This window comes from Arachis hypogaea, chromosome 13, assembly GCF_003086295.3.
Source record: "Arachis hypogaea cultivar Tifrunner chromosome 13, arahy.Tifrunner.gnm2.J5K5, whole genome shotgun sequence".
In the NCBI taxonomy this organism is placed as follows: Eukaryota; Viridiplantae; Streptophyta; class Magnoliopsida; order Fabales; family Fabaceae; genus Arachis; species Arachis hypogaea.
This window is the reverse complement of record NC_092048.1, coordinates 91,598,361-91,612,816: the sequence shown is the minus strand read 5'-3', so window position 1 is coordinate 91,612,816 and position 14,456 is coordinate 91,598,361. Positions and strand designations below refer to the sequence as shown.

The 14,456-nt window shown below is 38.0% G+C and overlaps 1 non-coding gene across 1 annotated transcript; it reads right to left on the bottom strand.

Moving 5' to 3' along the window:
* Positions 1-14,015: 14,015 nt before the first annotated feature.
* On the bottom strand, positions 14,016-14,119 carry LOC112739720 (small nucleolar RNA R71). The gene has a single exon (XR_003170656.1). It is a non-coding gene; the product is annotated as a small nucleolar RNA R71 (small nucleolar RNA).
* Positions 14,120-14,456: the final 337 nt, after the last annotated feature.

Genomic DNA, 14,456 nt, shown 5'->3' with positions numbered 1-14,456 from the left:
CATTCACATAATTTTTAGGTTTTAGATGTAGTTTTAGAGAGAGAGGCTCTCTCCTCTCTCTTAGGATTAGGATTTAGGATTTCTATTAGGATTAGGATATCATCTTCTTCATTCCAGGTTTAATATTCCTTTACTTCACTTTTTGTTTTCTTCTACTTCCATTTATTCTATTACTTTAGTTGATTACTTGATGTTGCCAATTTGGTTTATGGATTTCTATGTTCAATCTAACTTTTTATTTAATATAAATTGAGGTATTTCAGATTTGATTTTGCTTTATTTTATTTATGGATGCTTTTGATTCAAATTAGAACTATTTTCTCCTTTTGGCTTTGGTCAAGTAATTTATAACACTTGAGTTATCAACTCAGCTGTTGATTGAAATTGGAATTCTTTGCTGGTTAATTTGCACTCCAATAACTCTAGTCTCTCCATAGGAGTTGACTAGGACCTGAGGATCAAATTAATTTGTCCACTTGACTTTCCTTTATTTAGTAAGGGTTAATTAAAAGTGGGAGCAGAATCCAATTCTCTTCACACCTGATAAGGATAACTAGGATAGGACCTAAATTTCTTATACCTTTCCAAGAGATTTTTATTATTATCAATTTATTTTCCTTGTCATTTAAATTACTTGCCCCTTATTTCCAAAAACCCAAAAATATACTGTTTTATATAACCAATAATAAATTATACCTCCCTGCAATTCCTTGAGAAGACGACCCGAGGTTTAAATACTTCGGTTATAAATTTTATTGGGTTTTGTTACTTGTGACAACCAAACTTTTTTAAGAAAGAAATTCTTGTTGGTCTAGAAGCTATACTTACAACGCAGATTTATTTGTGAAAATTCTAGATCATGCGAGAGTTTCGTTCTTCAAAATGGTGCCATTGCCGGGAAATTACAAACGTGTGCCTTATTATTGGTTATTGTAAATATTTGCTTTTTGCTTTTTTGTTAGTTTTAGGACTTAGTTACTTATTCTTACTAGTTTTTGTTTTTCTTTTTTGCTATGAACTCTCACCCCTTTGGGTACGAGCGTGGTTAAAATTATGTTACAAGAAGATGAGATTATAATGCCAACATGCACCATGGTTGGAGCAATCAAAGAGGGGAGGAGCCACAAGGATTTGATCAACCCACTTGGCAACAACCCCCTCTAATGAACTACAAGCAACAACCATTCCATGATGCATACCAAGACAATGGTTATGGTGGACCTTTTCATGACACTCAATACCCACCGCAACACGTCTATGAACCTCCTCCTCCTCAACGTAGTTTTGAACCACCACACTCGCAAGTCCCTTACCACCAAACACCCCCATACGACCTTAATCCTTATCCACCACACCAACCACCATATGAACCACACCCAGAACCACCACCTCAATATTCACCATCTCTATATCCTTATCAGGGAGAACCACCCTCTTATCATGAACCCTTCTTCCCAAGTAATGAACCCTCATATCCACCCCAATCTCCAATGGATGACATCCTTTGTGGTCTTCTTCAAGGACAAGCGAAGATGAAAATGGATGTACTAGAATTCACGACTGCCTTCACCGAGGTAGTAAATCGATTAGCTTCCCAACATCTGAGCACTCAAAGTACTCCCATGGCTACATATGGAGAATCAAAAGAAGAGCGTAGCATGAAGGAGATACTAGAAACTCCGATAGACAATGAGAAACATGGCTTTGTATTGGAACAAGTGGAGGAAGTCATAATAGTTGCAGAGGAAGAAGTGGTTGAAGACTTAGGAGATGCAGAACCTCCATGGGAAACCCAAGTCATAGAGCCTCCTTCTAAGATGTTTGTAATTGATGTTGAGGAGGGTGTACAACCTCCAAAGCATATCATGGTTGAAGACTTTGAAGGGAATGATCAAGAGATGGATTCAATCATTGATGAATTCTTATCTACAATTGAATCCTCTCCCGTTGGACATGACATAGAAATTAAAGAAGAAGAAGCACAACTTACTATGCCCTTGGTGAACAATGAAGAAGAGATCGAATTGGAAGAAAGCTACCAAGAGGAAGAGGTTGATATTGAAGAAGCTTGCAAAGAGGTGGAAGTTGTCAAAGAAGAGCACAAGGGAGTGGAGCTTGAAATCACCTTGCCAAAGTTGTTGGAGACCTCTCCCCCAAAGCCTTCACCATCCATTCCTTCATTCAAGTGGGTAAATCTTCCCTCTCTAAGCTTAATTAGCTCACTTGAATATGCTTTACTTGAGATAGATGGTCAGCTTAGAACTCTTTGTGGCTTTAAGAGTAAGAGGGAGATGGTTAGTGGTTGGCAACACAATCCTAGGTTCATTGTGGTAGGAAGCTCACGGCTGAATTATCATGGTTGGAAGAATACTAAATTTAATGGGTTGAGGAAGCTGTTTGGATGTCTCAGTGAGAATTTCAATTGCGTGCCACCCAGTTGGAACAATAATGATCAACAAGAAGACGGGTGCAAAAGCAAGGTTTGGGACCTCGGAATTCAGTCTAGAAATCAACACTCTTGGGCCCTTGTCACTTGCTTTAACCTGCTTGAAGGCTTTCTGCGCCTAGTTTGGGATCCCGGAGGCCATTGGAATCACAAACATTGGTGGAGATTCCTGGATGAGTTCAAGCACAAGCCACCATAACAAAAGACTCCCCAAATGTCCAACTTAAGGACTTTAACTAGAAGTGCTAGGTGGGAGACAACCCACCATGGTATGATCGTCCTTTTTCCAATTTTAATTTTATTTCATTTTGTTGGTTTTTGAGTTTTATTTTATTTTATTTCATTGAATCTGGAATTACTCATAACATCCATATCATTTTGCATTCTGCATACTGCATAAAAAAAAAGAAGCACGCACACGACGTGGCAGCGTCGTTGACGCATCCGCGTCACCAGTGCGTTTTGAAGAAAAGAGAATTGGACAGAGAGTCACGCGAAAGCGTGGCTGGAGGTATGCCTTAGGCACAAACATACCCACGCAGCCGCGTCATTTAGAAAATAAGCCTCCCACGCGTTCGCGTCACCGACGCGAACGCGTGACCCTAAAAAATCGACGTAAAAAAGGTGTATGGCAGCAAGTAGCGATGGAGCTGGCTGGAATGAGGCTAGAAGCACCAGCCTCATCACGCGACCGCGTGCCCCACGCAGCCGCGTCGTCCTCCAAACATGGCCATTCACGCGACCGCGTCACCCACGCGATCGCGTCACCCTAAGTTTTGGCAAAATGAGTTTAACACAGAGAGTTGCACGAACGTGTCGCTGCCCTCGCACCAATTGCACAATTCAGGTCACGCGACCGCGTGACCCACGCGTCCGCGTCACCTGTATTAATCGCACATCACGCGATCGCATGACCCACGCGTCCGAGTCGTATGCGGTGCACAGATTATCCCCATCAGCCAAAATATCTTATCTTTTCTTCCCCAAATCCTTATTTTTGTTTTCCCTTATTATTATTTCTTTCTTCTCTCTTCTTCCTTCTCTATTCTTTCTCACTTTTTACTATTCCCTTTTTCTTTTCTTTTTACTTCTATTATCAAGGTTCTTTTCTTCTTCCCTCTTTACTTTTTCATTATTATTCCTTTTCTTTTATTCATGTTTTCTTATTACTTTCATTATGCATATCTTCTTTTTTCCTTCTTTTTATTCCTTTAATTGGTGTTGAAAATTTATTTGGGTCATTATTTATTTCTATATTCTGCTTGTGGATTTATATATTGTTTGACAATTAATATTACTTCCTTAAAGGGTTGCTTGCATGTTCTATCTTATATTTTCCACAACATATTTACCATGCATGCTAAGTGTTTGTGAAAAAGCCCGTATGTCATTGTGCATTATTTTAAATTACTCAATTCTACTACGTTAATGCCTATTTTTCACAAAACCCCTTTTATATTTTATTTATTTAATTTAATTGTCAATACAAACAAATTATTAGTTTGAAAGACTTGGTAATCTAACTTGGACATTAAATGCTTGATCTATGCTACTCATGCCTTTGCCAGCATGCCAATAAATATCTTGCATTTAATTGCCATCACATGCACTTGCTATATTACCTTTGATGAATTTTTCACATGCAGTCTAGACCATGTGTTAACGACATCCTCCTTACAGTGCATTGATTATACCACCCATAATGTTCGCTCCCTTGCTTGAACCCTTAGCTTTACATGTTACTTTCTTTTTCCCTTTTTAGGATGTCCACCAAGAAAGGTAAAGAGAAAGCTACTCTCAAACCACCAGTAAGGAGAGGAACAAAAAGAGCACTAACTACGGAACCACCCGTCCACTTGTACATCTTAGCATGCCCCGAGAACGGTGCAATCTTTAAGTGTGGGGAGGTCGATACCGATCTCCGTGGGTTAGTACCTTCCTGTCCCAACACCAATATTTAAATTTTCTTTGTAGTTAGTTGTTGCATTCGCATGTTTGTTTGATTTTGTGCATATTTTACCACCACTTGGTTAAAGTAATATTTTCTTTTCCAAGAAATTATTTTATAATATTTCACTAATTTGAATTAAAATTTTTATTGAACTTTTTTGAAGAAATATTATACTGAAACATGGTTTAGAGCTCAAACACACAAAACTTGTGAGATTTTTGAGCCTATTTGATTGGTTGCATTTTATCAACCAATATTTTATTTTTGGTGTGTGTTGTTCTCTCTAAAATTGTGATCTTTGTCTTGCTGAATTCTATATTTCCATGGTTTAATGTATGCATGCACTTATATGATTGAGGCCTTTGTTTCACTAAGCTTACATACCCATCTGGCCTTAACCTTTCATTATCCTTTGCAAACCAATGTTGAGCCTATTATACCCCTTTGTTCTTTACTTTAGCACATCATTAACTCTTAGCGGAAAACAATAATGTCCTTAATTTGAATCCTTAATTAGCTTAGACTAGTGAGAGTGCTTATGATTTAAGTGTGGGGAAATTGGGTTTGGAAATATTTAGTTTGAGAATTGAGTATGTTAGAATTTTCTGAAAATGTAAAAGAAATGTTTAGGACATGATTCATGCATCCAATAATTTAATCATATGCATTGAGAAAAATAAAAGAAAAGAAAAAAAATATATATAATAAAATACAAAAAAAAGTGAGAAAAAGAAAAGAAAAAAGAGCAATTAAGCACAAAGGGAACAAAATGCCCCAAAGTAAGTGGTGAAAGCAATGCATATGTACTGTACTTGAAATTAGAATGCATGAATATGTGAAAAACATGGTTAATGGATAGTTAGATGTGGTATTATGATTACATGGATTGTCTAAAGTTAGGTGGAAAGTTTAAGTTAATTAAGGGTTCAGATTTTAGTCCACTTGGCCAAATATAATCCTACCTTGACCCTAACCCCATTACAACCCTTAAAAGATCTCTTGATATGTGTATTTGTGCATCAAATTTGTGTTGATTGTTAGATGAAGAGCAAGCCTTAGAAAGCAAGATTAGTAGAGAATTGAGAGAATCGAACCTTAAACAGTTGAGTGATTAGAGTGTATACACTTCCAGTAAGGGTTCGATGCTCGATTCTTTGTTCCCGGCTTTCATGAGCTATTTTCTTCTGCAAGTTTACTTGTACTTTATTTTATGATTTGAATTAGTGAAATCCAGTTCATATTTGTTCTTGAAGGATTTGTTTACTTTTAACCAAGTAGGAAAAAGAATTCTGCATTTAGTTGCATTCATAGGTTGCATTTCATACATTCTACCATTCCCCTTCACTCTTTTAGTTCTCTTAAGCTTAGCATGAGGACATGCTAATGTTTAAGTGTGAGGAGTTTGATAAACCAATATTTCATGGTTTATCTTGTGCTCAATTGAGTGGTTTTTATCAAGTCTTTGCACACTTATTCATTCTATTTGCATGGTTTTACACTCTCCTTCCTGATTTTGTGCTATGATTGAAAACATGCTTCTTTGGCCTTATATTTGCTAATATTAATCCTCTCGTATTACCATTCGATGCCTTGATATGTGCGTTAAGTGATTACAGAGATTACAGGGCAGGAATGGCTTAGAGGATGGAAAGGAAGCATGCAAAAGTGGAAGGAATACGAGAAATTGAAGGAACTGCTAAAGCTGTCCAGCCTGACCTCTTAGTACTAAATTGACCATAACTTGAGCTACAGAGATCCAAATGATGCGGTTTCATTTGCATTGGAAAGCTAACGTTCGGGGCTTCACAACGATATATAATTTGCCATAGCTGCTTCGAAGCCAGGCAACGCGAACGCGTGGGTCATGCGGACACGTGACCTTGCAAAAATGCAATCCGGGCGAACGCGTGGACGACGCTTCCGCGTACTTTGCAGCCACCTGTAGGTACCAGAAATCACTGGGGGCGATTTTTGGGCTATTTTTGACCCAGTTTTCGGCTCAGAAAACACAGATTAGAGGTTACAAAGTGGGGGAATGCATGAATTGAGTCATCATACTTTTCATTCACACAATTTTTAGGTTTTAGATGTAGTTTTAGAGAGAGAGGCTCTCTCCTCTCTCTTAGAATTAGGATTTAGGATTTCTATTAGGATTAGGATTTCATCTTCTTCATTCCAAGTTTAATATTCTTTTACTTTACTTTATGTTTTCTTCTACTTCCATTTATTTTATTACTTTAGTTGATTACTTGATGTTGCCAATTTGGTTTATGGATTCCTATGTTCAATCTAACTTTTTATTTAATATAAATTGAGGTATTTCAGATATGATTTTGCTTTATTTTATTTATGGATGCTTTCAATTCAAATTAGAATTATTTTCTCCTTTTGGCTTTGGTTAAGTAATTTATAACACTTGAGTTATCAACTCAGCTGTTGATTGAAATTGGAATTCTTTGGTGGTTAATTTGCACTCCAATAACTCTAGTCTCTCCATAGGAGTTGACTAGGACCTGAGGATCAAATTAATTTATCCACTTGACTTTCCTTTATTTAGTAAGGGTTAATTAAAACTGGGAGTAGAATCCAATTCTCTTCACACCTGATAAGGATAACTAGGATAGGACCTAAATTTCTTATACCTTGCCAAGAGATTTTTATTATTATCAATTTATTTTCCTTGTCATTTAAATTACTAGCCCCTTATTTTCAAAAACCAAAAAATATACCGTTTTACATAACCAACAATAAATCATACCTCCCTGCAATTCCTTGAGAAGACGACCCGAGGTTTAAATATTTCGGTTATAAATTTTATTGGGTTTTGTTACTTGTGATAACCAAACTTTTGTAAGAAAGGAATTCTTGTCGGTTTAGAAGCTATACTTACAACGTGAATTTATTTGTGAAAATTCTAGATCGCGCGAGAGTTTTGTTCTTCAGCAACACCTAATTGACAAAAGTAGAAAACATGGCTAGCATATTCCACAAAGCTTAAAAAGCTCAAAAAAATGTCACTAGGTAAGCTTATGATCCAAATCACAATTCCCCAATTTCAATGCATCAACTAGGTGACTTAAATAAAAATCAGTCATAGCAAACAACACCTACCAAAAAATGCATCAACTACAAATAAATTTCCTAATGATAGATTATGAAATCAAATCACATGGTGGCTAAAACATGCACTTTAGAAATCTAAAAGCATTCTCAAAGGCAATGTTATGAGTACTTGGCATGTGCAAATATTCAACATTCAAAACTCAATACCAAGCAACAAAGTATGACCTTAATAAAGATATCCAACAATAAAGAGCAACAATAATTCAGCAGCAATATCTCAATAGAATCAACAAATCAACTCAATTATCCAACACTTAGCACCAAAATAGAAAATTAAACATAAAATTAAACTATCTAGCTAAATAACTAACTAAAGGAAAGTGTGGTGGGTGGTGAATGATAGTGGTGGATGGTGGTTGAAGAAGAGAAAGAAGAGAGGGAAAGAGGAAAGAAGAAAAAAAGTAGAGAGAAGAGGAGAAAAGAATAGTTTGAGACAGGGGAAGGGGTCACGCGTACGTATCGGGCAGGTGTACGCGTGAAAGAGAGAAAATGGAAGGTGACGCATATGCGTGAGGGACGCGTACGCGTGATGGAAAAAATTATATAGATTTTGCGTTCGCACTATGTGTGCGAATGCCACGGGCAGGGGCCTTGAATTGAAATGTGCCCACGCACAGACCTGTGCCCACGCACAGGCCTGTGCCCACGCACAAAAAGAAAATTTTTTTAAGGAAAGGATCATGTGTGCGTGCACACACAGTTCCGTGCACACGCAAAAAAACAAAAATGGATAGGGGTTCATACGCACAGGGCGTGCCAACCCTCCCAGTAGAAGGGGTGTAAGGGAGTGTGCGTACGCATAAGAAGGTGCGCTCGCATAGGATACGCGAAAAAGGGTTTGTGTGCGTACGCACATTGTGGTGCGCACGCATAGAGCGCAAAACAAAGGGAGATGCGTGCACACAAGGTGTGTGAGTGCTCTCAACAGAGGCTGCAGAGGCTGGTGTGCGTACACACAGGACGCAAAATTTTGTTGTTGTGTGCGTCTGCACAAGGGTCTGAGCACGCACATGCCCTATTTTTCCAAAAATTTTTCTTTCAAAATCTAAGGCATTGCACCTTATCTCAACCAAAATTTCAACCCCACAACATTGAAAACTTCACAAAATTATGATCCATACCGAAATCAACCTATCTAAGCTTAAAATTAAACTAATCCTAAGTCAACCAATCATAATAAAAAGCAACTAAGTCAAAATATAAACAAAAAGAGAGGAGTTAGAACAATGTTACCATGGGGGCTGTCTCCCACCTAGCACTTTGGTTTATTGTCCTTGAGTTGGACTTATGCAGAGCTCTAATCAAGGAGATTTGTGCTTTTATTCATCTTGGAGCTTCCAACAATGCTTGAATCTCCAAAATTCTCAATTTATTGCACCAAGCTTTGATGGAGTTTCCAACAAGCTATGAGCTCCCAAAATTTACCTTCTATACAAACAAAATCAAGAAAACAAACAAAAAGCAAGATATTCACATATTAACATATTCACAATAGCCAATAATATAACACCATTGCAACTCCCCGGCAACGGCGCCAAAAACTTGATGTGATAATTATTGCCGGTTTAGAATTAATCAAAACAAGAATCACTTCGTTAATAGCATAGTACAAACCAACAATGAACTCTCACAATCAAAGTTTAAATCAAAGAATAGTCACAATCCAAAACAAATATAAATCGGGAGTTTTAAGTCCCGGGTCATCTTACCTAGGAGTTGCAATGGAAGTACTCAATTATTGGCTCTGAGGGAATGGAGTTGATGGCAAGGGACAAGAAGTGTAAATAGCAAGAAAGTAAATGAGCATGCAATAACTAAATATCAAAAGTGATTAGACTCAAGAAATTAATCAAAAGGAAAAGGAAATTCAATTGCTAAGAAACCTCTTGGCAAGGAGTGAGAGTCAAGGTTACCTATCCTAGCCATTGACCACAAACACATGATGATTATGAAGAGTTAATCCTACTTAGTCAACCCTAACATCGAGGATAAGTCAAATAGGCATAATTGATTTCAATCCAGAAGTCCTAGTCAACTCTATTAATGGAAGACTTAGAGTTAGTGGAAACCAAATCAACTAACTACTCTAATATATCAATCAAGAATGGACATCAATGACTCAAGGTCACCAAAGTCTTCAATTCCAAGCCAAGAGTAAGGAAAAACTAAGCAAAAACTAAGCCAAACATTTTTATTGAACACTTGGTGTGCATGAAAATAAAAGCATCTTAAATTGTAATCAAAATAAAATCTAAAGCTACCAAGTGCAAGAAAATAATAACAACAACTCAATTAAATAACAATAAAAAAAGCATTAAATTGCATTAATAGAAATTCAAATTAACAAGGGTTCATTACAATGAAATAACCAAATAAAGGAAATAACAAGTAAAACTAAAAGAAATAAGAAGCTAGAAGAAGAAATAGTAAAGAAACTAAATCAAGACAAGAATTAAAGCATCAAACTAAGAGGAAATTAACTAAACCTAACCTAATTCTAGAGAGAAGGGGGAGCTTCTCTCTCAAGAAAACTAAGACAAAAACATGGAAAAATCTAAACCTAATTGCTCCCCCCTTGCCTTCTCTTGGATTAGGGTTGAAAAGCTTCAGAAATGAGTTGGATTGGGTTATGGAGGCCCAAAATTCGCTGCTAGCAAATTGCATTAATGAGGTCACGTGCTGGGACCTGTTCGTACACACAGACGTGTACGTCGCACACTTTCTATTTTTCCACTCATGCGTACACACATAAGGTTTTGCGCACGCACACTTGCTAACTCTCACTTGTGCGTACTCACGCATACTTGTGCATGCGCACACTTGCTGAAAAGCTCCAAACTCCATTTCTTCATGAATTCTCCACTTTTACATGCTTTTTCTTTATTCCTTCAATCCAATCTTTGCCTTGCAAGCCTGAAATCACTCAACAAATACATCAAGGCATCAAATAGAATTAAAGTGAATAAAATTTAGTAATTAAGGGCCTAAAAAACATGTTTTCACTTTGGAGCACAATTTATGGAGAATTTACAAAACCAAGCTATTTCATTGAATAAATATTAGAAAAGTTGATAAAATCCTCCCAATTAGAGCAAATAAATACCATGAAATGTGGATTTATCATACCCCCATGGCCGTATGTGGAGAATATAATGAGAAGCGTAGCATGAAGGAGAGATTAGAAACTCCGGTGGAGAATGAGGAGTTGGACTTTGTACTAGAGCAAGTGAAGAAGGCCGAAATTATCGTAGAAGAGGAAGTGGTTGAAGACTTAGGATGATGCGAAACCTCCATGGGAACTGATGCCAAGGCATCATAGGCTAGTTTCACTAGCATTTTTCTGTTAGTTTTAGTTGTTTTATGCATTTTCTTGAGCTTAAAGTAACCAAAAATGGTTAAATGAAGAACAAAGCAATGAACCATCCAAACAATATGATTTTGATGCAAATTCCATGAGTTTTAGTTATATTACTTAAATGCTATGAATGGAAGATTTCTCATGAAATTTTGCAAGACTTTGATGCAATTGTTTGGATGATTTCAGGGAAGAAGAGGCTAAGCAAGGAAGCAACAAAATCAATAAAGGAAGCTTGAATATCACATGTGGAGTTTAAGTTCCAGTTTAAGCCTAAACTGGAGCTTAAACGCCAAAATCATGAAGGATAAGAAATGCTGGGATTGAAGTTTAACCTCCAGTTTGACCTCAAACTGGAGGTTAAACGCCAGAATGAGTATGCCACCCAGGGAGGAGTTCCACGTTTAACCTCCAGTTTGACCTCAAACTGGAGGTTAAACGCCAGAACCAGGAAGAGTACCAGGGAGCCATTCCACGTTTAAGCTCCAGTTTGACCTCAAACTGGAGCTTAAACGTGTTCGACAGCTTTTCTCCTCCAGGGTTGCTCTCTCCATTTCCACGTTTAACCTCCAGTTTGACCTCAAACTGGAGGTTAAACGTGTTCGACACCTCCAGGGCTACCATTCTAAGCTTCCACGTTTAACCTCCAGTTTGACCTCAAACTGGAGGTTAAACGTGTTCGACCGCCAGTATGCCTCCACCCTTTTCCACGTTTAACCTCCAGTTTGACCTCAAACTGGAGGTTAAACGTGTTCGACACCTCCAGGGCTACCATTCTAAGCTTCCACGTTTAACCTCCAGTTTGACCTCAAACTGGAGGTTAAACGTGTTCGACTACATGACTCTCCAGGGCTACATTCTTCCATTTCCACGTTTAAGCTTCAGTTTAACCTTAAACTGAAGCTTAAACGTGCTTCTACAAAAGGCCTCACTGGAAGTGTCTGGCGTTTAAGCTGCAGTTTAAGCTTAAACTACAACTTAAACGCCACTCTTGGAAAAGGTTTCTGGGCCAAAAATATTGTGATTTAAGTTAGTCTTTGAGCACAAATACTAACTTAAACTTACTTTGGTATGAAACCCAATTGAATATCATGGTTTATGGGATTGGGCCTGAAGGATTGATGAGTTTGAAATCTCAATTTATTGAGTCATGTGTCATTATTTGATTATCACTAAGTGGCTCAATAAATGTTACAGGATTTGGATCAACAACCTCATCAAGATTATGGATCATAAACCCAAGGCAAAAGGAAAGCAAGGAGAGGCCTCAAAGCCCAAGAAGCACAACTGAAGCTCAATATAGAAAGTGTATAAATAGGATAGAAGTTAAGTTAGAGAAGGACTTTTACTTCACTTTTAGCTAGTTTTCCTTTTCTTTGTAATTGAATTCAGAGCTATGATTCACTAAACCCCCTTTCATTGGGTTAGGGAGCTCTATTGTAATTCAATGAATCAATAATAGTTTATCTTCTTCTTCAATCTTTTCTCTTGAATTTTGTTAGAAAGCTTCTCGATCTAATTCCATTGAGTAGTTGTCTTGGGAAAGAAACTACCCATACTTGGAATCCTTCGGAGCCTTGGGAAAGGAATGGAGGATTCATGCTAGAGAAGCTTTCTCACAGTGAATTGGATTGGGGTTTGGATGGATATTGTGACATGTAATCCTACCAAATTGTGGTTCATAAAATTGTGTGGTATAATCAGTGATCAATCATCATCTCTTCTTATGAACATTTAAACCAAGGGATTGGGAATTTGTTCGTTTTTAGAGAGAATTGGTGAGCCAAGGGATTGGGATCCAATCATATAAGATTGCCAAGCAAAATTCAATGAACGCATTGGTTGAGGAAGAGATAAACATGTTTTGATTCGGAGATCTCAATATCTCCTATAACCCAATGAATTCCCCATTTCTGATCTCCACTTTCTCTTTACATTCTGCAACTCAATTCTTGCAATCACCCCCATTCCCTTTTAATTTCAGCAATTTACATTCTGCTCTTTAATTCATGCAATTTAAGATTCCGCCATTTAATTTTCTTGTCATTTACTTTTCCCGCCAATTTTACATTCCGCAATTCTCATCTCAAATCTTGATTCCGCTCAACTAGAACACACTTCTAATCCGAATTGCTCACTCAACCAATCCTTGTGGGATTCGACCTCACTCTATTGTGAGTTTTTACTTGACGATAACCGGTGCACTTGCCGGAAGGAATTTTGCCGATCGTGCAATTTCCTAAATCGTAGCATAACTAGTTTATGTGCATCAAGTTTATGGCGCCGTTGCCGGGGATTGGTTTTCGATTGACAATTCTCAAATTGGAAGCTAACTAGATTGAGCAATTTTCTCTTGCTTTGTTAATTCTGTCCAAGATACTTGTTGAATTTTAATTTCTGCACTTGGTTACATGCTTTCCTTCTTTATGCCTTTAAATTCATGCAACTAACTCACTGACTCACTAACTGTTTGAATTAATTCCTCAATTGAGCTAACCATACTCTTCCATTAACCAAGAGTATTTCACTTGTTTGTGTTTGAGCTGTGTTCTTGTATGACAGGTAGGAGAGGAGAGACATCAACTCCTCCATATACCGAACCAGAGAGGACCCTTCATAGACTTAGAAGGGAAGCAAGAGGGAAGAGAGTAGTGGGAGAAGAGGAATCTGAAGGAGAATCTGAGGACAATTTTGAGGAAGCTTTAGATCTCAACATGGATAGAGAAGTTCACAACCATGAGAGAGCTGATGGAAACGATGCCATCCCAGAGAGGAGGGTTCTTAGTTCATACATAAACCCAACCTCTGGGAATTGTGGTAGTAGCATCCAGAAACCACCCATTCAGGCCAACAATTTTGAGCTCAAGCCACAGCTAATATCACTTGTGGAAAATCATTGTTCCTTTGGAGGAAGTGCTAATGAAGACCCAAACCAACATCTCACAAAATTCCTGAGAATTTGTGACACTGTGAAGTCCAATGGAGTCCAGGAAGATGCCTATAAACTGCTTTTGTTCCCATTTTCACTTAGGGACAAAGCAGCTAAGTGGCTGGAATCATTCCCAAGGGGGAGTCTAACAACATGGGATGAGGTGGAAAGCAAGTTTCTGGCACGTTTCTACCCTCCACAAAAGGTCAATAGGCTTCGATCTGAGGTTCAGACTTTTAGACAACAAGATGGTGAAACTCTCTACGAGGCATGGGAGAGATTCAAGGACTTGACAAGGAAATGCCCACCAAACATGTTCCATGATTGGGTGCAATTGCACATCTTCTATGATGGGCTCTCTTATGAATCAAGGAAGGCTGTAGACCATTCATCAGGAGGTTCATTGAACAGGAAAAAGACTGTGGAAGAAGCCATTGAAGTGATCGAGACAGTGGCTGAGAATGAGTACTACTATGCATCAGAGAGGCACAACACTAAGGGAGTCATGGAGCTGAACCTTGTTGATACAATTCTAGCCCAAAACAAGGTGTTTGCCAAGCAACTAGCAGAGCTTACCAGGCAATTAGAAACAAAGCAAGTGGCTGCAATACACACACAAGATCAAGAGGAAGTAAGCATTGAAGGAGGTGAT